Raw genomic sequence first — 24,015 nt, forward strand, 5'->3', positions numbered from 1 at the left:
TACATCTCAACGAATCAGCATGGTTTCTACCCACAAAGATCCGTGAACACCAATCTAGTTGAGTTCTCATCGCGTTGTATTCGCGCCATCATCTCCAGGGCAAACAAGCAGCTCGGTTTTGTTCTGAAGGTAACCAATGGATTTAAGGACCCGCTTAGCTTGAAATCTCTATACTGTGCGCTGGTTCGTTCTATCCTGGAATTTGCTTCTGTTGTATGGTGCCCTTTCCCCAGCATTTGGAAAGCGCGCATTGAATCTGTACAAAGAAAGTTCGTACGTCGTGCTTTGAGGAATCTTCCATGGTGAAATCCAAGGGAATTGCCTCCTTACGAGGAACGCTGTAATCTGCTGCGAATTGATACTCTGGAAAACAGGCGATCTGCAGCACAAGCCATGTTTGTTGCGAAGCTGCTGAGGAACGAGATTGACTCCCCTTTCTTGCTAGCTAATCTAAACATGTATGCTCCAGAACGCACCCTACGTCATCGTGATTTCCTTAGGCTCGATTTCCGGAATAGTTTGTATGGCCAGCATGATCCGATGGAGTTTATGTCTGCTACATTCAATAGGATTTTTCACATCTTCGACTTTAATCTCGCTAGCAATGCGCTTCGGATTAGATTAAATGATTATTTCAGAATAAATTGACACTCGCAATGCGTGTATTTGATACTGACTTGGTTAGGTCCATTAAGACAATTTGATGTCAGATGGATTAAATAAAATAAAATAAAATAAAAAAAAATAAAAATAAAATAAAAAAATGGTTCTCAAATGGGGATCAACATAGGGTAGGAGCCTGCCTGTTGGTCTCAAATGTTCCTATCTCACACCTCCACGAAGATCATATGACGACATTTTTAGATCGGGCGTGAACTGGAAACACACACCTGGTCTTGGCTCCGAGAACGGGTGTCGAAAGTGGCTAAGTGAGGGGGTGCGAGCGAGTCAGAGCGCTATATCTCTCCCGGGGAAGGCTTCCCGGGTCATGGAGGCCTTGCCAACCCGCTGTCTCCCGAGCAAAGGAGATACACCCAATAAAATGGAGCTACGATCACGAAGAGTTATAAGAATGCGATCACCCGAGGAGGGTCCCCGCACTGGAGCTGGTCCTGGAACGGGCGTAAGAGCGAGCGGCCAGCGGCTGGAGGGCGAGGTGCAAGAGCGGGCCACCAGCCGGGTTCAACCCGAAGAGCTACCGCCACACGGAAACAGCAGCCATCGACATCACCCAAGAAACGCTGCGCCTACGAGACGTGTTGCGACTGCCAGACGACAGTCGTCCACACTTGTGGGTACCACTAGGCGCCGGATCATGTGGACACACGAAATGAATGAATTCGTGATCCGCGCCTATTACATCTGCACTGCTTTGGAGACGGACATGAGCGGTCGCCCTCGAATACTAACAATGTTCGAGGAAGCGTATCCAGAGTTCGTCGGGAGGCTTGATCAGAACGCGATGAACGCGAGGCGTAGAGCGATAGTACGCAACAACATGCTCTCCCAAACGCAAATCGACGAGATCAAGCAGCAGGTGCAGAGAGAAATAAGCTCCAGGAACAACAGAGCAAGCGATGTGTCGAGACGAAGTTCAGTACGGCTGAGCAATTCATTCGCGAGTGGGGCACGCGAATCAGCACCAGTGGAGGCCACAGTACAACAACCCCCTGAGCCGGAAGACCCACAGCCAGATCAACAACTAATACGCGATCTGGTCTTCCACTACGACGAGGCGATCTCACAGTTCCGCGACACAGACCCATTGTCGCGCCCCAGGATCCCGAAGTTGCAGCATTCCCGCAGGCTGACAAGTGCAGTAAAGCTCATGAACGAGCACGTTCTTCCGCTGCACTTGGTTGATGCTGAGAACATGGAGGAGCTGCAACTGAAAGTTTACTGTGCTGCTGTGGCGACCACCAAAAGTTTAGGATACCGTATAAGGCCAAGAGGCGGACTGCTCCAACATCTCCGTGAAAGGCGTGAGCCCCCATGGCGAAGGAGATTGGAGCAACGGATCCTAAACAAGCGCGCCGCAATTGGAAGACTGATGGCGTACAAAAGAGGCAGCAGATCGGCGAAATTATGTCGCCAAGTTGCTGTGATCGTGCGGCCTACCTACGGAAAAACTCGACACACTGGTACAGCAATTGAGCGTCCTAACTAAACGGCTGAAACGTTACTCTGACTCTGCAAAGCGCCAGGAACAAAATCGGATGTTCAGAGATAACGAAAAAGCGTTCTACGACCACATTAGCGACGAGAAGCCCGACTACCGCGAAGGTTTGCCAGATATTAGCGATGTGACGAACTTCTGGGCTGGTATTTGGGAAACCCCAGTACAACATCGCGAAGGACAAATGTGGTTAAGACGGGAGGAGGAGAGTTGTGGTGAAATTGGAGAGATACCAGCTATCATCGTCGAAGAGAACGATGTCCGCGAAGCCTCGCGGTACCTGAAGAACTGGGCAGCACCGGGCCCCGATGGTGTTCAGAACTTCTGGCACAAGAAGCTGACCGTCGCACATCAAAAGATAGCTGAGTGCTTCAACAAGGTGCTACGTGACCCACACAACCTCCCTGAATTCGCCCGTGGCGTCACCTTCCTTCCTCCTTCGAAAGACAGCAACACATTGAACCCATCAAAGTACAGACCGATAATGTGCCTATCGAGTCTGTACAAGATATTAAGCAGCATCATAACCGCCAAAGTTTCTGCCCACTGCGAACAACACCATATCATCGCAGAAGAGCAGAAAGGATGCAGAAAAAATACGCATGGCTGCAAAGACCAGGCCATCATCGACGCAGCCATAGTCGGCCAGGCGGTTTACAACCAGCGGAACCTAAGCATGGCCTATATCGATTACAGGAAGGCTTATGACTCCATACCTCACTCGTTTCTCGTCCGGGTATTGGAGCTCTACAAAATTGATCCCGTCGTCGTTAGGTTCCTGCAGCATGCGATGAGGCAGTGGAGCACGTCTCTGCACCTTAGTGATGGGGAAAATGTGTTGCAGTCTAGAACGCTGCAGATAAAGAGGGGGATATTCCAAGGCGATTCTTTCAGCCCGCTTTGGTTTTGTCTGGCACTGAACCCCCTCAGTAGGACGCTCAATAGAAACGGTCATGGCTATAAAATAAGGTATGGCGACGGCGCCCACGAAGAAGTGACCCATACCTTCTACATGGATGATCTCAAGGTCTACGCTGATTCACGTCAGCGTCTAGGTGTAGCTATCCGGGTTGTCGAAGACATAAGCAGGGACATCTGCATGGAGTTCGGCCTCGACAAGTGTCGCTGTGTCCACCTGCTGAAAGGAAAACTTACCGAATCCGGAGGCTACGAGGTCTATGACGGCGAGTTTATAAGAGACATGGTTCGTGGCGAATCCTATAAATATCTTGGATTCCGACAGCTCACTGGGATTCGCCACTCCGACATCAAGACGGAGCTGCGAGACAAGTTCTTGAGTCGAGTGAACTGTGTCCTGAGGACTTTCCTCAACGCGGGGAACAAGGTACGCGCGATCAACACATTCGCGGTTCCCTTGCTGACCTTCAGTTTTGGTGTAGTCAAATGGAGCAAAACTGACCTAGAGGACCTTGAGAGGAGGATGAGGAAAGCATTCGAAGAGGCCGGAATGCACCATCCTCAATCGGCACTGGAGAGAGTTTCACTACCACGCAAAGAAGGGGGACTTGGAATCGTCGACATTTCTGCACTGTGTGTTGCCCAGGTACGACAACTGCGCGAGTACTTCGCAGAACGCGCCAACCAAAACGCGCTATACCGGGCTGTCTGCGCCGCTGACAGAGGATACAGCGCTCTGCACTTGGCGCAAGCGGAGTACCAACTCAACTGCAATCTGCAGACAGTGGAAGAGAAGATTGCAGCTTGGAAGCAGAAGGCAGTGCATGGTGCCCACCCCCATCAACTGGACCGGCCACACGTCGACAAGGCCGCATCTAATCTGTGGCTAACGCGTGGTGAACTCTCTTCAGTAGTAGAAGCCGACATGATAGCCATCCAGGACAGGATAATGCCGACGAGAAACTGCAGGCGGTACGTCTGGCATCAAGACGTTGATGACATTTGCCGGATATGCCATCAACCAGGTGAGAACATAGAGCACATTATGGGAGGCTGTCCCGTTTTGGCCAACGCAGCCTACACCGAGCGCCACAACAACGTGGCCCGTATTGTTCATCGACAACTGGCGCTCCAATGTGCTCTGCTGGAAGACAACGTACCAAACTACCGGTACCTGCCTGCACCTGTCCTGGAAAATGACCGTTTCAAGCTGTACTGGGATCGCACTGTTCTGACCGACCTCTCGATCCACCACAACCGCCCAGATATAATGGTTTACGACAAGAGCGACCGCAAAGTCACCATCATCGATGTCGCTATTCCACTGAACCAGAATCTGGAGGAGACCCACGGTCGCAAAATCTGCAAGTACCGACCATTAGCCGTGGAGCTCAAGGAACTGTGGGGGCTAAGGGAGGTCCCAAGAATTGTTCCAGTCGTTCTCTCTGGAACTGGAATTATCCCGAAGACACTTCTGGAAGCACTAAAGGTGTTGAACATCGAGAAGGAATTGGCCGGCATCCAAAAGTCGGTCATCCTTAGCACCTGCGCGATTGTTCGACAATTCCTCGGTCAGGACTAAAACAGCACGAGCATGCAGATACGTGCATTCCGCAGAGCCTAGTCCCCCTTTGGCATTCAGAAGCCCGGGGGCAGGTGAAAATTCTGGCTAGGTTCGCCTAGTTAAGAAGTGAGATAAGTCTGCCAAAAAAATAAAATAAAATGATATTCATTTTGAGGGCTTCAAATAACATTTAATTCTGTTCGAGATCAGTTTGAAAATAAAACAACAAAAATGAGAGGAAAGAAATGGAAATTAAAAGAGTTATTGGGGGGTTTGTTGTGGTTGTTAACTATTCGAAAGATGCATACGTTTATTGTTGATTTAAAAGTTCCTTTAGTTATACGGTTATACATTAAAACAAGATGATCCGTAGAAGAGAGTGCGCCTGAGGCGTACACTAGTTAGAGCTCAACTTCTTGAGTTTGAGCTTGAGCTTGGGTAGACTGTACAATTCGTAGTTGTTCTCCGTCATTGATCTGAACCAGAGAAATTGCACAGAGAACACACTGAATGGTACTTGGGAATAGCAAACCATTCTCACTGTGGCAAGTTTCAGTGATTCAAACTTCAAGAGTCAATAACGACGCCGGCCACGTCCTTACAGTCACCAGGGGAAGGGAACGAATGTTAGTAAGATATTCGCAGAAGGGTCGCCTCTATAGCGTGTTGCCTTGGGATTATCATGGAAGGGAAAATTGTTAGTGGGATAGGTCGAGAATGTAAAAATGTATGAACACGGTGGGAGAGAAGAATCTCAAATATATCAAAGGGTGACCTTGGAGAACCCCTTTACTATGAACGGACCAACGCTATATTTCTGAATTATCGCGTGAATTCTTCTATCATTTCAACACGCGCCGGACGATGTCGAAGGGAAACCTAGAAAGGCAACTGAAGTTCCTCTCCTACAAATGAGATCGCCAATACATATCATGAGCTCTCGCGTTTTCTTCTTTAGATTTGGCACTTGATTAATATTCTCTATTAAAAAGGTTTCAAATTCAAAAGTTCACTTGTTTCTAGTCTTGAAGAAGGCCAATCAATTAGTTCACGAGCACAGCAATTTAGACTATTGTGAACCCTACAGTTCAACAGTGAAACGGACCGACGATATGTTGCCTGATTATTTACACAGCGAATAAAAAACATACATTTTACAAGTTTCAACATCCAGCGATGAGTGTATCCTAAAGTTTTCTACGAAACTATATGATCAACGATGCATTGTTGGCGATTTTCAAACAACAAACGATTCATGCATGATTGACGATCTACGGATTCGCGTTTTACAAATTTTATATTTTGGGCCTTTAGGTTTAAATTTTTGGAGCTTAGATATATTTTAGAGATTGATTCACGATTCTATTGCTCTTTATTTTTTATTATTTGTCCCTTTCACTCTCGTTAAATGTCCATTTTTCACTTCTTTAATCCGACTTCTTACTAAATTCTGGGCTTGTCGTGTCGGTGGTTTACTAAAAATAGTTATGAAGAAATTTATTGTTATTTATAACCCTGTATGAAAAATTACCAGTTTGGAGTTCCCGCAGTGCAATGAAAAAATATACAGGTCGAACTCGATTATAAACAGACTCGACTATATACAGACTCGATTATATACAATTTTGGACTCGATTATATACAGTTTGGAATTTTTGTTTTTTATATTTCAAATATGGCTTATTTCAAGAAGAAGTGTAATATTTCAACGTTAAGGTGAAATTAAAGTGGCTATTAAATGTACAGTGGGCTAAAAGCCGTGATTTTTGAAGATTTTGCCTGAATATTCCCCCAGGAACTGTTTATATTGCTATTGCAGCCAAATTAAGAAAGATAGAAATTAGGTGTCAAAGAACAATTTGTGGAGCATTTAGAGAGCTTCAATTTAATTGATAGAAATAATCTAGTTTAGTATAATTTTTAAGGATAAAACTAATAATAACATATCTCATCTTTCAAATGAAAGCAACAGAATTGTCTTCCGTAGTGTACTTTACACTATAGAGCCAGTTTGAGGCAACAGAGTCCGAAACAAAAAAAAATTCTATAACTCTGTCATTGTTGAAATTCGAACATATGCGTAGAAGGATTTTTTTCATCAAATATGATATTCTATCACCTTCCGAGAGAATCTGGGTAATTTTTTTTTTCATATGAGAAAGGTGTTTTCTGACTTGAAGGGGATGAATCAAAAATGAAATTCTTCTTTTTTATTTAACAAAAGAAAAAAAATACATGCAAAAAAACGAATAAAAAAAAATTTTTTTTTGACTGAAAAGAAATCAAGAATTGTATACAATCGAGTCCGCCCTGTAAAAATAAAACTGTGGACTTAGAGATGAAGAGAAGAGGTTATTACAAACTGGAAATCGAGCAGATGGAATTCAATTTTCTTTAAGACCACGTGAGTAGAAAAAAAGGTCTATAATTTTGTTTATTATTATGTAGCTTATTATATTTAGGAGACCAATGAAATTGAAAGCCTTTTTTAATAGAACTTCAGTGAGAACTGTACTTTCCTAATCAGGTGCATTCTGATTAGAACGCACCTAACGATGGAAAATGTTTTTTGACCCAAAACAGAGTTCTGTTTAATAGTTTCACAACTGCTTCCACGTTCATTAACGAAAAAGGCCCCGAGAGTAACATAGACATTAACCTTTCTTATCATAGATATCTGAATTTGGGTTTATCGATTTTGCAGTCATCCATAATCCAGCAATTATTCGCATATGAAGAATATGGTGTTGTTCCGTGAGAGATAATTTGGTTGATAAAAATATCCACATTACGCATTATGCATGATATCGAATGTGAACCACCGGCTGTCTATTTAATGAAAATTTGGAGGATATATTCATACATTCTGTGCAACATAAGGTTCGTAGGAATGGCTACAAAGCAAACACTCAGCGTCACCCGCATGTAATCCAATATTGTTAATCAATAATGTGAGATGGAATTGAAACTCAATTGAATTCAACTTACACTTTTGTTCAAAGTTACTAGGTCGCACACCAAGATTCGCAACTGCTCAAATGTTAAGTTGGAACACCTAACAATTGGAGGCAGTTACTGCCTTCCGTCAACATTTTAACCACAAAATTCTACATTTTTGAAACATTTCGCCACAATGTCCAGTTGAAATTATGTCACAGCATAAAGTGTCACTCTCTGTTTTGTTATCAAACAGTCAATAGTACGCAGCACTATCACAGGTGTACACCAGTAGTGTTCGGAGCAAACACTTGCTGCTCGTTGTCGACGAAGTTCACTATCCTTTGGCTTAGAACACCATCACTAAATGGGGACCGTTTCTCGTTGCGTCAAGCCTAGCACTAAATCAAATCATTTCGGTATTATCCCCGGAAAGCCTTGAACGGTTTCATTTTTACACACGATTACACAAACTACCGGCTGAGTGTTTGTTATCAAATTGCAAACACTCACTTGTTTTTCATGAGTTATTTTGGCACACGTCACTTGTTCGACTGCTGAGGAACCTTGTGAATGTTACGAGCGCGCGTGTATGGGTAGATAGCAGTAATACTACCAGGACTGCGAGGTCGCACAAGGAACCAGTGCGAAGGAGTTTGAATTTGACCAACCGAGTGGATGACATCGCGTTATGAGGCCAGACGGAATAACTGCTGCATGCGTCTCATCTTCACCGAGTGATACTGGTCGTCGGTTTTTTAACGCTATCATCGTAAGATAGTAAAACACTCTGATGACGAGACTAGACAACAGGCCCAGACAGGCTCGGAAGCTGTTATCAAATTTGGTTGGTTGGTTACCCGAGCGACTGAGATGAGCGCGGTTGTCTGGACGTTAACTCGGGAGGTAAGTCTGTTATCAACGACGCGCGTTGTGGTTGGCTGACACTTCGGAAAGAGTAAATGCTCTCCGCTTCGGCTTTGCATCACATGCTCGTTGCACTGATTGTCCCAATACCATCGAATATTTTGCGCACTTTGGTTCTCACTACAATTGAATGTGACAATTGAGAGGGGCAATCAATAGTACATATTAGCATAGACTTCACCTATAAGTGAGTGTCCGCTTCGGACAGAGGTAGCAATAAAGTGTAGCAATTTTACGATTGAGAAATGTCGCGATTCAATTGATAAAATACCGCTAAAACATCTTCTCGTTATTCATTGCCAGCAGCAAAATAAGTGACAGTGGAATTGACAAATTCTTCTAGGAAACTTGCTGATTGATATAAATTGAACAGCGACGGCAATAACTTTAGCTGATTCATTGTGTCCCACAGGATGAACCTGGATATTGAAGAATTTCAAACGTTTCATCGTCAGTCATTCCGAGAACGACAATTCCAAACATTATAAAATTCACCATCCATAAACGACGCGTACCGCATGACGTAGCAGACGGTGCAGCTTAAGTTTATCATAATTTCATACATCGGCATGCGACGTTCGTCCACGACGTCAGACCAGTTTAAGCCAGCTGTTGCTGGCAATTACATATTACACGTCTAGCGAACTCGTTTTCGGCTCTACGCACCGGTACTAACTAGATATATTCAGTAGACAAAAAAGATACCGCCCGACGCAGCGATTTTTTTCTCCCGTTGTACACAAACCACCAGCTGGTATACGTTATGATGAAGGTTCGATCACTGCCAGCATCCAGAACAAAGCATACGGGCATGCAAACTTCAACATTGCATTTGGCTTGGAAACACTTCCTTAATTGAACCTTAAAACATTCCAACTTCGAAACCGGACGTTCTTATCACAACCATCTTTATCAGCTCATCGTTTCCACTGCGTACCATGAACCAGTTGGTCGGGCCCAGGTGCGAAGGCTTCCGTGCCTTCCATCACACCAGTGATAACACCTCCGCAAATTATCAAGGTTAGTGTCTGTGATGCCTGATTCACCCTTGCCTCGGTGCAGTCGCTATCTAGATATGACACGATATGACATAAATAATGGAAGCACGCTTACCTGACGGTTGCCCGATCGGGTTCATCAGAGATTGTTTCTTTTTCTTCCTTTGAAATTGAGCTCAGTTACATGGATAGCGCTATGAATCGATCAACCGCACTAGTAGGGTCATCCCACTAAAGCGGAATTAAAACCGCAATAAAAATGCATAGAGCGATTACAATCCGATGAGATGTTACGATGACCTGTAGTTATTCTGAGAATCGTTGCGTTGTGAATCGATCCAAAACATCGCGTTCTATCAATTATACATTCTTTATGACAACAGATTCTCCATTCTCGCACTACTTTTTCTAGCAAAAGCCTAACTGGAGCTTTTTGGAATCTTGAAGTTCAACATTGCGTCTTACGTAACAGTCTACTATTGAAATCTGTCCAGTTAGTATCTAGCCGAACAATCTTCTGAAATGAATGTTTACTTGATGGTAAAAATTTCATCAGGTATGATTGACGCATTGAAAAGTTATCGAAGATCGAACGCGAGAGAAATGAAAAAAATTCTGCACACTCACGTTGTAAAACCGTGACCAGGAGGAATGATCGCCAATTTGAGAGCCTTGGCGATCATTCCTCCTGATTCAAAAGATTTGAGACTTTTAAAATCGACTGTAAATACCGTGCTCAAACGTTACCAGGAAACATTGACGTTGGATCGCGCAAAGCAAACCAAATGTAGAAATGGAACATATGACCTGAAACTATGAGCGAAGATCATTAGCGTAGTCTGAAATAATGCTGGGATCTCCGGACGTGATTTGGCTAAAAGTTTCATAACAATAATTGCCATTACTCTATCCAGTCCACTAGCCATAGTTATCCGACCAGAACTTCTTACTATTTAAGACTATTAAGGGCACACACACAGTTTGGTCAAAAGAGGATTTCAATCGTTGGTCCAAATTTTTTTTACCGCATTGCCTTCAGAATTGAAACAAATTAGTTATCGCAGCATATTTCAAATGAAACTTAAGAAAAATTTTGTGGGAAAATCTACTTGACATCCTACTTTGAGTCACATTCGTATAATCTACCAGAAACCTTAACTAGTTAACGACATAAATGTAAATGTAAATTTGTGATTATTTTGTATGTTTTGTACCAGAGAGTCTCTTAAAATGATTTTTTTTTCCACTGGGACTTAACACCCATTTCAAAAATGACTTTAGCTGGCTAGATAATTTATCCGTTTAATTCGAAAGAAAATTTTAACAAGTTACATAATCAAAAAAAAAATTTACTTATTTATTTCTTTTGTCAAATCAGCTTAGACTAAATATGCTGCCCAAATATAACAGTGAAATTTAACTATATCTTATTCTATTCAGATAGTCTTTAAGCCTTGACCTTGACATGGTTACATCAATTATTTCACTGTGTTCGTTACAGAGGCTCATCATACGATTAATAGGACTATATTTGGTATAATTCGTTCTTCGGTAATCTATGTAGAAAATGTTAGGGTTCCTCAGGTTCCTAGTTAGTGCGTAAAAATTTAGGTTTCCTGATATTTCTTCTGAGTCCACTCGTTGTGATATAATGTGAATAATAAATAGAATCATGGCAGAGTTCCGACGTTCTTTTAATATTGATTAGCATACAGCGTGCTTCATATGGAGGGAGATGATATAAAGACCAGCCTAGTTTTGCAAATAATTAAAATTGTTTTTGTACAGATTTAATTCTGTCTTCGTGTGAAGTTATACAGGGGGACCATACAATACTACAGTATTCGAGAATTGATCTGACGTATGTAATATACAATGTTTTTATTGTGTACGGATCTTGGAAATGGTAATTTAAGCGTTTGATGAAGCTCAACATATTATTTGCTCTATGGATGATTGTATTATAATGTTCAACGAAGGTTAGTTTCGAATCTAAGACCATCTAATCTAAGGCCTAAGTTTCTTACTCGTTGACATCTATTGATGGGTTGATTTCCCAGCTTAACATCATTGTTCAGGTGTGTTCTTCTTTCTGTAAAAGTCATCTAAGTGCATTTCCTAACATTGAGCTGTAATAAACTCTTAGTGAACCATTTATAAAATATGTCAACTTCATTTTTGAATGTTTGAGAGTCTTCCTCATTCTTTATCATCTGCGTAGATAAGTGCCTTAACATTGTTAAGAAAAACGCAAACATCATTAACAAATAAAATGAACAAAAGTGGCCCCGAATGGGAGCCTTAGGGAGCTCCGGATGTAACAAATATTGGTTTTGAAATTTTCCCATTAAATCTTACCATTTGCGTGCGGTCAGTCAAATATGATTCTAGCCATTTCAATAGCTTGACTTCTATCCCTATAGGAGTAAGAGTATATCAACACGATCGAGAGCCTTACTAAAGTCAGTGTATAGAGCCTCAACTTGATTACCATGCTCCATTGCATTCAAAGTGAATGTGACAAATTCCAGCAAATTTGTTGTTAGTAATCGTCCTTTGAAAAAACCGTGTTGCTTGTTCGTAATTCGTGTCTTTAATTGTTGAAAAAGTTTTTGGTTTATTATGGCTTCAAATAGTTTTGGAATGCAAGAAATAATTGCTACTCCACGATAATTTCCTATATCGGATCTATTACCGGATTTGAATATTGGTACAAGAAAAGAGTATTTTTGGGAACCTTCCTAATTCCAAGGATGAGTTAATTCAGATGCCAATTTTGACGTAGGATTACGTCTTCCGGGAACATATTGGGGTATAAATTGAAAATCGAAATTCGAATTGTTCAATTTCAAACGCTTATTGCTCAGTCATTTCATAATGGATTGATTAAATTTTTGCATCAATCGATTTCGGTACTCCATAACAATGTTTTATATTGAAGAAAATTATATATGTCATGAAACTAACTATCGAACAATTGAAAAATCTCAACCCCTATCCTAACGGGAATACCCACTTCTGATTGGTCGAAATTGACGACACATGTGGCGGGTCCCTAACAGAGACATCAAAACCAAGCTGCCTGGAGGAAATCGGCATTGCACATACATGAAAGTAGGGGAAAAATTAGTTCCTATCGAAATGTGTTCCATAACAGAGACATCTAAACCAAGCTGCCTGGAGGAAATCGGCATTGCAAATACATTAAAGTAGGGGGAGTTTTTGTTCCTACCGAAATGTTTTGTAGATATCAAAACCAAGGTACCCGGGGGAAACCGGCATTGCAAATAAATGCAAGTCGGGGGCATTTTTTTATTGCAAGTAAAGTGAGTGATACGATTAATTCTAGCAAATAAAATTTAAATTTGAAACTTCAATATTGGTTGCCTTGTGAAATTTCATATCAATGACCGATCGTGTATATTGTAAAATTGTATATGGTAGCAGTTGTGTTAAAAATAACTTGATATATGAAACGATTTATTTCAATTTTCATAAATAAAAACCAAGGTGTGCTCGAGGTTTAAGCTGTCTGTTTTGTTGTGTTCATTTTCATCCAAGAAAAGTTTATACGGCGAGAGAAATTGGAAAAGTGAAGTCATAGACATATAGTCTTACTTGTTGTTAGTTCAATTGAAATTCGCATTGGGTTGAATGAACACTCAGAAAGTAAAAATTATAATAGAAAATTACCTTTTCCATTTCAAATATGTTTTCTCTATATTAAAGTAAAATGTTTTTACTGATGAGAAAAATTGATAATTGTGTTTGGCATTGGTAATTATTTTATGTTACATTGTTGAGTTTTATTTTCTTTAGCTCATCCATACATAATACAGGAGGCATCTCGTGTAGGATCACAGAGGCCTGTTTTCATCATATCTCGTTCCACTTCGGTATCTTTTATTTGATACGCACCATCTAACGACTGTTTACCATCCTTCTATCATCATCACTCGGTAAACACTGGTGGAGTGAACAAACAATACCCAACAACCAAACAAAACGACCCTTTTCAGAGCCACCAAATCATTATCAAAGAGTTTAACGATGAAACTCTTCAAACATATCCAAAATCAACAGATAGCCTAATGTAATCCTACGTCAACTATGCGGTCGTGTCTCGGACACAACCCTCCTGTGACTTTTTTTTATAAAACCGGTGGAAATCCGTCAGGACCTGGCCCTTTCGACACATCAAGCTTATTTAATGCGTCAAAAATTTCAATGTAAGTCGTTTTCTGACTCCAACATCACATGGAAATTCTGGAATAAATGCAAAGAAGTCACGATCTCGGACCTGTTCAGCTGTTTCAATATAAACTTCTTGAAAAAATGTTGCAAAGAGGTTGCAAATTTTTTTCTGGGTCATTCCCCACGGTATCGTCAAGGTGCATGCGTGATGGGAAACCATTGCTTTTTCATTTTGTTTTTATGTAATTAAAGAAACTTTTCGGGTTAGACTTTATGTCCGACTCTGTTTTTAAGTTGTAATCTTCAAAAGCGCTTTTAACAGTTGAGTTGAGCTGTTCGAAAATGTTCAGATATTTTTCGAGAATAGCGTCAGATTTGTATTTCTTATAAATTTTATGTGCCTTCGGATATTTTGTGTTTATATTTCTCCTTTTGCGTCTTGTCCTCTCCTCTATAATTTCATTGATCATAGAGTAAAAAGTCGTCACTGCTACTTTAATGTTTCCACACTTCTAAATAAATCCTGCCAATTGATGTATTTAAGCTTATACCTAATTAAATGGTATAATTTGCTCTAGTGTAATCAGATACTTTTTTCGAAATCATAATCAAATGGTTTTTGGGTGTTATCTATAAATATAGAATATTCGATAGCTGTGTGGAAAGCTTCATTTTTCCAAAGTGGAGTTAGTGATTCAGTCACACAAAAATCTTCGGTCATATTTGTCAACAAGAAATCCAAGAAGCATTTCTATCGATTATGAACATAGTTTATTTGATTCAACCCAAGACCGGCTATTTTATCAAAAATAAATTGCAGAATCTCATTATCATCAACAACTGGAAGCAAGATAAATTCATTGTCAAAATCAGTGACAAAGTCCGAATTTCGTTGATTGAAATCTCCGTTTATATGGATTTTTGATTCTGGTGCAAAGGAAGATAAAAAGTATTCAGCAACTTCAAATAATTTCTTATAACAACTAATTTGAGCCCGTAAACAGATGCAAATATATGTATCTCTCCCGCAATAAGTGCTTTGACCCACACTTGCTCAAACTCGTCGAATTCTGTTGTTGGAATATGTTCTGAATTTATTAATGAATCAATAGCAATAAGGATATATATCCATTTTTATCTACAGTAATTGTTCGATGCAAAACCTTCTTTTGTATTGTATTCGAAGCAGCATTTTACTAATGGTTTTTCAACTTTCATTATCTTTGTTTTTCAATCCGGTTTTAACCCATTTTTTTTAATCTGTATTATAGTGATTTTCAACTCATTTGGCTGGTTCGTCACTTTTACTTCCATTTTTGGAAGAATGTCGGGAGTGAGAATTGAACTCGTGACCTTTAGCGTGAGAGGCATGGATGTTACCACTACGCCAGATCACCTCCACTCGGTTTTAACCCAGTTTCGCGGCAGTTCATCGAACCGAATTCAACATTGCAGCAAATGCTGAAGGTGGTAGAAAAACACTCGTTCAATTCAATTGTTCAACATTTTGTTGAATGTTTTCAATGCTTTCGATCATTATCGGTAGATGGTACTGATATCAATAGTTGATAAAAGCTGTAACCCAACATCGAAAAGAAGACTTCAAAATCAAATAGCTACCCAAAAAAAAAAGGAACTTGATAGAACAAGTAATAACAAGTTTCTGGAAACCATACTTAGAATTTTTAAAAGGCACTTAATTCTAATACAGAACATCCACAATTATATAGGAGAAGACTCTATTTTGAATCAACACAATTTCGCGTCCCATAAACTTCCTCAGCGTCGTAATTCCGACCTAGAAGCCCCATCGGTTGTCCGCACCGTGTTATATAAACGTTAGAAACACCAATGCAATGGAATGATCATAGTAAATTTCATGCTCCAGCTGTAATTTCGCCCACCACACCAATTTGCTCTCGGTATAACCTTTCTTTTCAATGTCCTTTCGTGGTTTAAACCAAAGCGTTCATTTCGCATGGAACAAAGAATGATTAATTCCCCTCCATTCATTGGGTCCACCTTGAATCCACGTATGAATCAATTTACATAAATGACGCCTTCTGGTACACCAAGAGTAGCTAATCAACGCTACCAAAATAGCGTCCTTGAACATGAACCGGTATCGGGCACCCACGAAGAGAAAGAGCAAACATCAACAACGGCACGACAACATATCACAAGGAAGTGGTCCCACAGCTCAAAGCGTGTTACGAAATTAATCCACCCCATTTTCATGCCACCCCACCATTGAGGGAAGCGTGCTCGGTTTGCCATACAAATGTGTGTAAATCCAATAAGTGAAACATGTTTTTTCCTTCTTAATTTTCGTCGCCGTCCGAAATTGTATCGATTTATCATTATGTAACGGCGCTGATAAATAATAGTCAACAGCTTTGTTACTTGAAACGTTTTTATTTATTTAGTACTCATCTTCAACGATTTGTCAGCACAGGCGGAAATAAAATGTTCTGTAGTGCATCTATCATCGACGCTAGAGGCTCTAGCCTGAATCAATGGCCAGGCGCCACTCGATTGGAGACACATTGTACTGGAAGCCGTTTTGTTACACTTTATCGCTTTCCGAGGATTTTCCCAGTCAGCCTACTAATATTAATCTTTTCCAAGGACACAGGCCCCATGGGTCGGGAAAACACATATCCATGCTTTCCGGCACAGTTTTTTTTATGTAACGGTTTTTGTGTATGTAGTCGTGCGTCACACACTGAATATTAAATTTTGTCCCCGTCTTTGTCGCGATTAGTACCGGATTACTTTCACTAGATGACCAGCATTTTTGCACCACACTTTGGAATATTGAAAACATTTTCTCCAGTCAGTGCTCTATTTTTAAAATTTGCTTTTTTCCCGTTTACTCGTAGTATAGCATATCAATTAAGACGTCGTAGCAGTTTTGCCCGAAATGTTTACGACGACGCCAGTCGAGACAAGTACGCATACCAGACGTTGGCGGTGGGCGGTCGTAATATCGCGGAAGAGCGTGAGAATTTCGGATACTATCCGAAGGACGATATGTCGGAGTTGTTTTTGGGTCATTGAATCGTCATCTTATTTTCAATCCCGGATGAAACGGCGGTAATTTTCATTGCTACACTAAACCAAATTAACCGAAAATATTGAATATAAACAGTCAGATGTTGTATTTTTGATGTAGTTTACATTATTTACTATAGACGAATTTCATGCCAACTCGATTGGCCGTTTGCAGCACCATTTCAGATAGACTTGATAGGCTTTCAGACTTGAAATATTCGAAAAATAATTAGACTACTGTTGGTACTGGCAACATGGCATAAGACGTTACAGTCGAGTCTACATCGGTGGTGATTAAAACCTAAGACAAGACCAGACAACTGGCTTCTTACTCTTCTTCGTCGTCCAAAAACGAAGCCATGACATGAAGATGCCAGAGCTGCCAAATATTATAAAATATCGGATTTTTCAAATTTCTATTTTAATGAATCGTAACATTTGGTTGGTGCGAATTCGATGATTATTGCATATTTTCAAATAGACAATCTCAAAAATATGCTTTAAAAGGATAAAATAAGTCTTTTAAATACCCATATCTATAATATAATCGTTTCCAAAACAAATTTGGGATTTTTTTTAGCAAATAAATCTAATCTCACAACCGTTACAGCGTTATGCAGATTCTCATTGTCTGAACCAAAACATTCTATCTTATTATATGAGCAGGAATACAACCAAAACAACGTTAGGAAGCCATTTTATTCATACAAAACGTAATTCAAAAATAAAAATGAAGTGTAAAGCCTTAAATTGTGAGCGAAGGACGGATACTCATCCTGAGTATAAATTTTATCGGTTCCCTCAAGACAAAAATATTCGGAAAGAATGGATTCGATTTTGCGTGAACAGTGAATTAGAAGTTCCATTCTTTGAAATCAAATCAAGCACAAGAATATGTAGCGTAAGTATTAAAAACTAATTCTAAAACATATCCTAATACTAGTATATATACAGGCTCATTTTGTTGATGGGAAATACAATGAAAATGGAGTTACGAAAATTCCGACCTTAGCTGCATCCGCGAATGAGGAATGGGAAGAGATACAAAGTATTGAGAACAATTATGATTTGGTTGACGTATATGAAGGAGATAAACAACTACAGGAAGAAATATTTCGTTTGAAACATCAAATTTCCAAGCTGAAAAGGTAGTGTGTCAAAAAATATGTTATTTTCTAATATTTTATATTGATGTAACCGTTAATAGAATTGTAAAACAACGGAAGAAAAAAATGCGGATATCTGACCTCGAGAATTCGTGGAAAACAACCCTTGAAGAAGCTTTTCAGAGAAGATCAAATTAAGCTATTAACAGGAGAGGTTAAAAAAGTGAAACGTTGGTCCAATGAAACGATTACGGAAAATTTACAAATTCGGTTTGCATGTCAAGGTGGATACGACAAGCTTATTCAAAAAGGCTTCCCGTTCCCATCCACGAGGACTCTACTACGCCAAATTGAAGGAGTTCGTTTCAGTCCTGGTATGTAATTATAATCATATGTCTCATCGCATGTTAATATATGAAATGATATTTTGTAGGTATTCTTGAAGATATATTCGAGCTGCTACAACATAAAGTCTCCACAATGTCGGTTGAAGAAAAGGACTGCGGATTGGTTCTAGACGAAATGAGCATAGACGAGGCAAATGAGTTTTGCCAAAATACGAAGCAGTTTGTTGGAACAACAACGCTTCCTATGTCCCAAACTTTAGCCTGTAAAGCTTTGGTATTCATGCTAGTTGGAATCACAGCGCGCTGGAAACAGGTGGTTGCTTTCGAGTACACCGGCAACTCTATACAAAAAGAGTTTTTGAAGAATGCTGTATTGTCTGCAGTTTCAAGAGCAGAGGGAATCAGTTTGCGTGTCCATTTTATAACAACAGATTCCGGGTCCGAAAACCAGCGCATGTGGAAGGATTTGGGGATCGATATTCGTCGCAAAAATGAGACATTAAATGCTGCGATACCTCATCCAAACGCTGAGAACAGAATGCTAGAGATCATACCCGATCCCGTACACGTATTTAAAAATACAGTACATGGCTGGTTGAACAATGTCTACCTGAAAGTTCCGGATTAGTATGTTCGTGAAAAAAAGCTAACATCCAATATTGTTCATCGAGACCATTTAACCACAATCGTGAACTCCGAAATAAACAACACGTTGCGGCTTTGTCACAGACTAACGGCCTCGGATGTGTGCTTTGACAACAGAACATCTTCAATAGATAAAATGAAAGTATGCAACGCAACAAAATATTGCAACAGGACGGTGGCTGCAGCATTGAAGTTTCATGCGGAAATACGAGAATTACCGGAGCTTCTTACTACCGCATGCTTCATAGAAGACTTTGCTCGATGGTTCGAGCTTATCAATAATAGGGCAGAAGAAAAAGTATTTTGTTTGAATGATCCTATGAAATATGACGAGGATATCGCTCATCTGAAGACCATGGTGCGGTTAATGTATGATCTCCAAGTAGGACACGGACATTGGAAACCATGGCAAACAAGTGTAATCGTTTCCACGAATGCAATTGTGAGGTTGACAGATCGGCTTTTGCATGAAGGACACCCACAAATATTTACATCGCGGTTCGTCCAAGATTGTCTGGAGAGTCTTTTCTCATTGATTCGTGCAAAGCAACGACGCCCAACTCCATTGCAATTCAGCAATAACTTGAAAATTGTGACTCTTTCGCAATACATGACCGTAGTACCGAATGCTTCGTATACAGCCGATACACAACAACATCTTATTGGATTGATAGATTTGCTATCAAAGCGGCGTGAAGAATGTTCAGCCCAGAAATTGATGGACAATGAAGCAGCATCGACATCATATCGAATTTCAGCTTCATCTAATTCTAGTGATAATGTGGATGATATGAATATTGAATTCGACTATGAGTACACCGTCGATGAAGCGAAAACTTTTCTCGACAGAACAGAACAAAATTCGTTGTTCTATATAGCTGGTTTCATCATCAAAAAAATTATTCAGCGGGAAAGAACCTGTCAGCAGTGTAACAAGAGATTGGTAGTCAGCAAAACACAACCTAGATTGTATCAACCGTCTCTTTTTTCATATTTGCGAGCTACAGCTTCTAACTCTCCCATCTGCATAGTGAATGATGAGACTTTTAATTTCTTCTTAGCAATGGAAATTCTATTCCGAAATATGAAATCGCATTTGGAACCTAACGAAGCTGATTTGCCGAAGAAAATGGCAGGAGAAATGTATGTTTTGCCATCCACTTTATTCCATTGTGAAAAAACAAGGAATGACATTATAAAAAAATTTATATCTTTTCGTTTAAAAAGCGGAGAAAACAAAAAAACAAGGAAACGAAAATTTGATAGCAGGAGCATGGCATGGTAGAAATAAAATATATTAGTATCAGAAACCAAATAGATTATTATTAAACTAAACTTATGTCCATTTCCATTTTAGTGTTGTCCGAAAACTCATTTTTTCCACTTTTTCCCAAAAATGACTTTTTCAAAAAATCATAACTTTTGAACCTCTGAACCGATTCAGATGATCAATAAATCTAATTGAAGCCAATGAGGTAGATTTTTAATAGAAAAAATATTGAAAAAAGTATTGAACTTGGAAAGAGGGTTCTAGAGAGGTGTTTTTTTCGTTTTAGAGTCATTATTTTGTAAATTTAACATGTTTTAAGTCTTCGTTCAATATTCTTATGTGACTAGACTAGACCTATGCGACTAGAATCTTATCTTTCCGGTAAGTGTGATATTTTTTCAAAAAAGATTGGCTTATTGGCTTCAATTTAATATGTCGATCATCTCAATCAGTTCAGTAGTTCAAATGTAATAAATTTTTGCAAAAAATTATTTTTGGATAAGAGTGGAAAAATGATTTTACGGACGACCGGTTAACTTTGAAAAGTCACTCAAAAACACAAAAAAGCCTATCTGATATCGAGATATGTTATGTAATAAATCCTCAGCTTTCAAGAAAAAACATAAAATATAAAAACATAAAAACAAAAAACATAAAAATAACAAAAAACAACTACAATCAATAGTTACGAAAACAAAATTCGATTTCTTGGCAAGCCTAATATTTTTCCAAAAAAGATTAATTGGCTTCAATTTGATATATCGATCATCTAAATCGGTTCAGTGATTCAAAAGTTATGAATTTTTAAAAAAGGCACTTTTAGGAAAAAGTTGAAAAAAATGATTTTTCGGACCACCCTAAAATAAGAAAAGGTCACCCTAACGAAAAAATAAAAAATACGGGTCTAATATTTTGCAATAAAGAAAGAAACTATACATATATATATATATATATATATATATATATATATATATATATATATATATATATATATATATATATAAATTTTTCAATTCAATCAAAATATAGTAACAAAATAATTAGGTAAAACGTGTATACAATTCCTTCACATTTCCTCTAAACTAAGTATCGTTATATCAATTAAATTCATTTTTTTTCTAAATTCAATACAAACCCAACGTAATTTATTTTTATTGGCAACACTGGAAAAATCGACTTTGTTTACAAAATTTATCGAAATCGACCAATCAGAAATCAGAACGACTGACAGAAATTTGGTCCGTAAAAGACCCCCTATTGTCTGATCTTATCTTAGATTAAAACGTTGTTCTGACAGAAGACAGGAAGAAAAAATCAAAAAGAACATGAGTAGTTATTGTTTCTATTCCCTGCTTTCATTCCTAGATAGAGCGTGCAGTCAAAAGGTGGCGTAAATTGAACTAGTGAATTTTCCTTAAATTATATTCTTACTAAAGTATTCCTAAAGTAATTGGTCTTAAGTTACTTAAGTTACTTATTCTATACCAGTTCATGCGAATTGTAAGTACCTACGATAAAATTACTTAGGTACTAAATTACTCGAAACTTAACCTAACCTTACCTAATTATATAGAAAGTGAAATTGAAGTTTGCTGTTTGCGAAAGAATTAATTGTCTTATACTACACCGGCAAACCGAATTTTGTAAGTCTAATTAATATATTCTTATGAATTATTGTAAAACTAAATTAAAAATAAACTTACAGCTAAAGCTACGTTACAACGAAACGAGATTTGTGACTGGCTAGAAGAAATCGGTCCGAAAGACAATTTCGGAAAACATAACCCAACAACTACTTTTTGGAAAAAGCTAAATTTTTGTTCTTAATTTAAAAAAAAAATTATAACATAAAACTATGATACCTAAAAAATTCATGTCGAAGGATGAAATGTAGGAAATTGTTTAAATTTTCACAATACCAATACCAATACCAACAATTTTTTGGAAAAAAATTTCGCTGACAAAAAAGTTATTTTAAAAATGAAAATTCATTTTTCTCAAAAACGTATTTTTTTTAAATTCCCAAAAATATATATATGCAGCCATTCCATGTCAAACCGATATAGTGGTTCTCAGATTTTGGTCAAAAGTGGTAGTTTTGTTCTTTATCGCAAATTATTAGACACGTATTTTTTTATTTTTTTGTTAGGTTAACCATTTCCTTTTTAGGGTGGTCCGAAAAATCCATTTTTTGCATTTTTGCCAAAAATGACTTTCTTCAAAAATTATGAACTTTGGAACCACTGGACCAGACGTTCGACACATTATATTAATGCCAATTAGCTGGTATTTTTTGTAAAAATACAACAGTTACAGAAAATTTGAATAAAATTTTCGTTATTGTTGATTGTATTGGTTTTTTATAGTTTTCATGGACCCGGGACCAAAGGCGCTATATTTTTTTATATTTTTCTGGCTGAGGATTTTTCACATTACATATCTCGAAACCAGGGAGGCGTTTTTTTTCGTTTTTGAGTTATGATTTTTCAAAGTTAACCGATGGCCCGAAAAATCATTTTTTTTACATTTTTTCCACTACAAAAAATCATAACTTTTGATCTACTGGACCGATTCAGATGATCGACATATCAATCAAAGCCAATAAGCTAGTCTTGTTTGAAAAAATATTACACTCTGAACAAAAATGGATTTTGTTTTCGTAATTATTGATTATATTTGGTTTTTATAGGTCACATCGTATAGGGACCAAGGGCGCCATATTTTTTTATATTTTTTATGAAAGCTGAACATTTTTCACATAACATATCTCGAAACCAGGGAGGCATTTTTTTTCGTTTTTAAGTTATGATTTTTCAAAGATAGCATATTTTCAGTTTTCGTTCAATATTTCTATGCGATTTCGGAAGACGGGTACTTTTACAGGGAAAAAGTTTTTCGAACAACAACTTTTTCATGTTTTCTTTAAAAAAAATACAACCAATCCTATTCGTGTTATGTATTCGACAAAAATTTAGATCTTGTTAAAATATGAACTTTTGTCGAAGACGTCAACATTCCATCTGTTATAGTTTTTGGAATAAAAGTCATTTTTGTATGAAGACTCCTGAAAAACATAATGTTTTGCTCGTTACATTTTTGTGTGTACTTTCTTACGTTTGACATGTTCTTGACATGTTTCTAAATAGAAAAAAATTAGCAGATCATGCAAGTTGCGATAATTTATACATAAAAATGTAACGAATAGAACATTAATAGCATTTTTTCAAAGAAAAACATGAAAAAGTTGTTGTTTGAAAAACTTTTTCCGTGTAAATGTGCCCATCGTCCGATGTATGGAAAACTTGTTGGAAATTTTAAGGGCTATTTATATCTATTTTTTTTTAATTTCAAAAGCATATTTTTCGAGAAAAATGAATTTAAATTTTCAAATGTTTTTTTTATAATGAAATTTTTTTCCAAAAAAAATTCTTCGATAATTTTTAATGAAATTCTAAGTAATTTCCTATATTTCATTCTCTGTCCAACTTTTTGTAGATCTTATAGTTTTTAAATTAAGATTTTTCGAAAAAAATATGAAAAAACTTAAAATTTAATTTAAATTAAATTTTTTTGAAAGAAATTTCATTGAAAAAAAAATTTTTAAAATTAAAATTCATTTTTCTCGAAAACATAAGCTTTGAAAATTCTGAAAAAATAGACATAAATAGCCCTTAAAATTTCCAACAAATTTTCCATACACCGAACGATGATTTTTCTTTGAAAAAAATACTATTAATGTTCTTTTCGTTACATTTTTATGTATAATTATCGCATATTAAATGCTTTGCTAACTTTTCTCTTTTTAGAAACATGTCAAGAACATGTCAGACGTGAAAATTTACACACAAAAATGTAACGAGCAAAAAATTATTTTTCTCA

General features: G+C 38.2%; 1 protein-coding gene across 7 annotated transcripts in view; it reads right to left on the bottom strand.

Annotated features, from left to right (window-relative positions):
- Nucleotides 1-24,015, bottom strand: part of LOC129768720 (uncharacterized) — a 75,040-nt gene that overhangs the window by 38,352 nt on the left and 12,673 nt on the right. The window contains exon 1 of one of the 7 annotated variants that reach the window (XM_055770541.1): nucleotides 7,647-8,432. The exons of the other annotated variants lie outside the window; for them this stretch is intronic. The gene's annotated coding sequence lies outside the window, so the exon portion shown is untranslated. Of the gene's footprint in view, nucleotides 1-7,646; nucleotides 8,433-24,015 lie in introns of those variants that run through there. 7 annotated transcript variants of the gene reach the window in all.

Source organism: Toxorhynchites rutilus, chromosome 2 (genome assembly GCF_029784135.1).
Source record: "Toxorhynchites rutilus septentrionalis strain SRP chromosome 2, ASM2978413v1, whole genome shotgun sequence".
Classification (NCBI taxonomy): domain Eukaryota; kingdom Metazoa; phylum Arthropoda; class Insecta; order Diptera; family Culicidae; genus Toxorhynchites; species Toxorhynchites rutilus.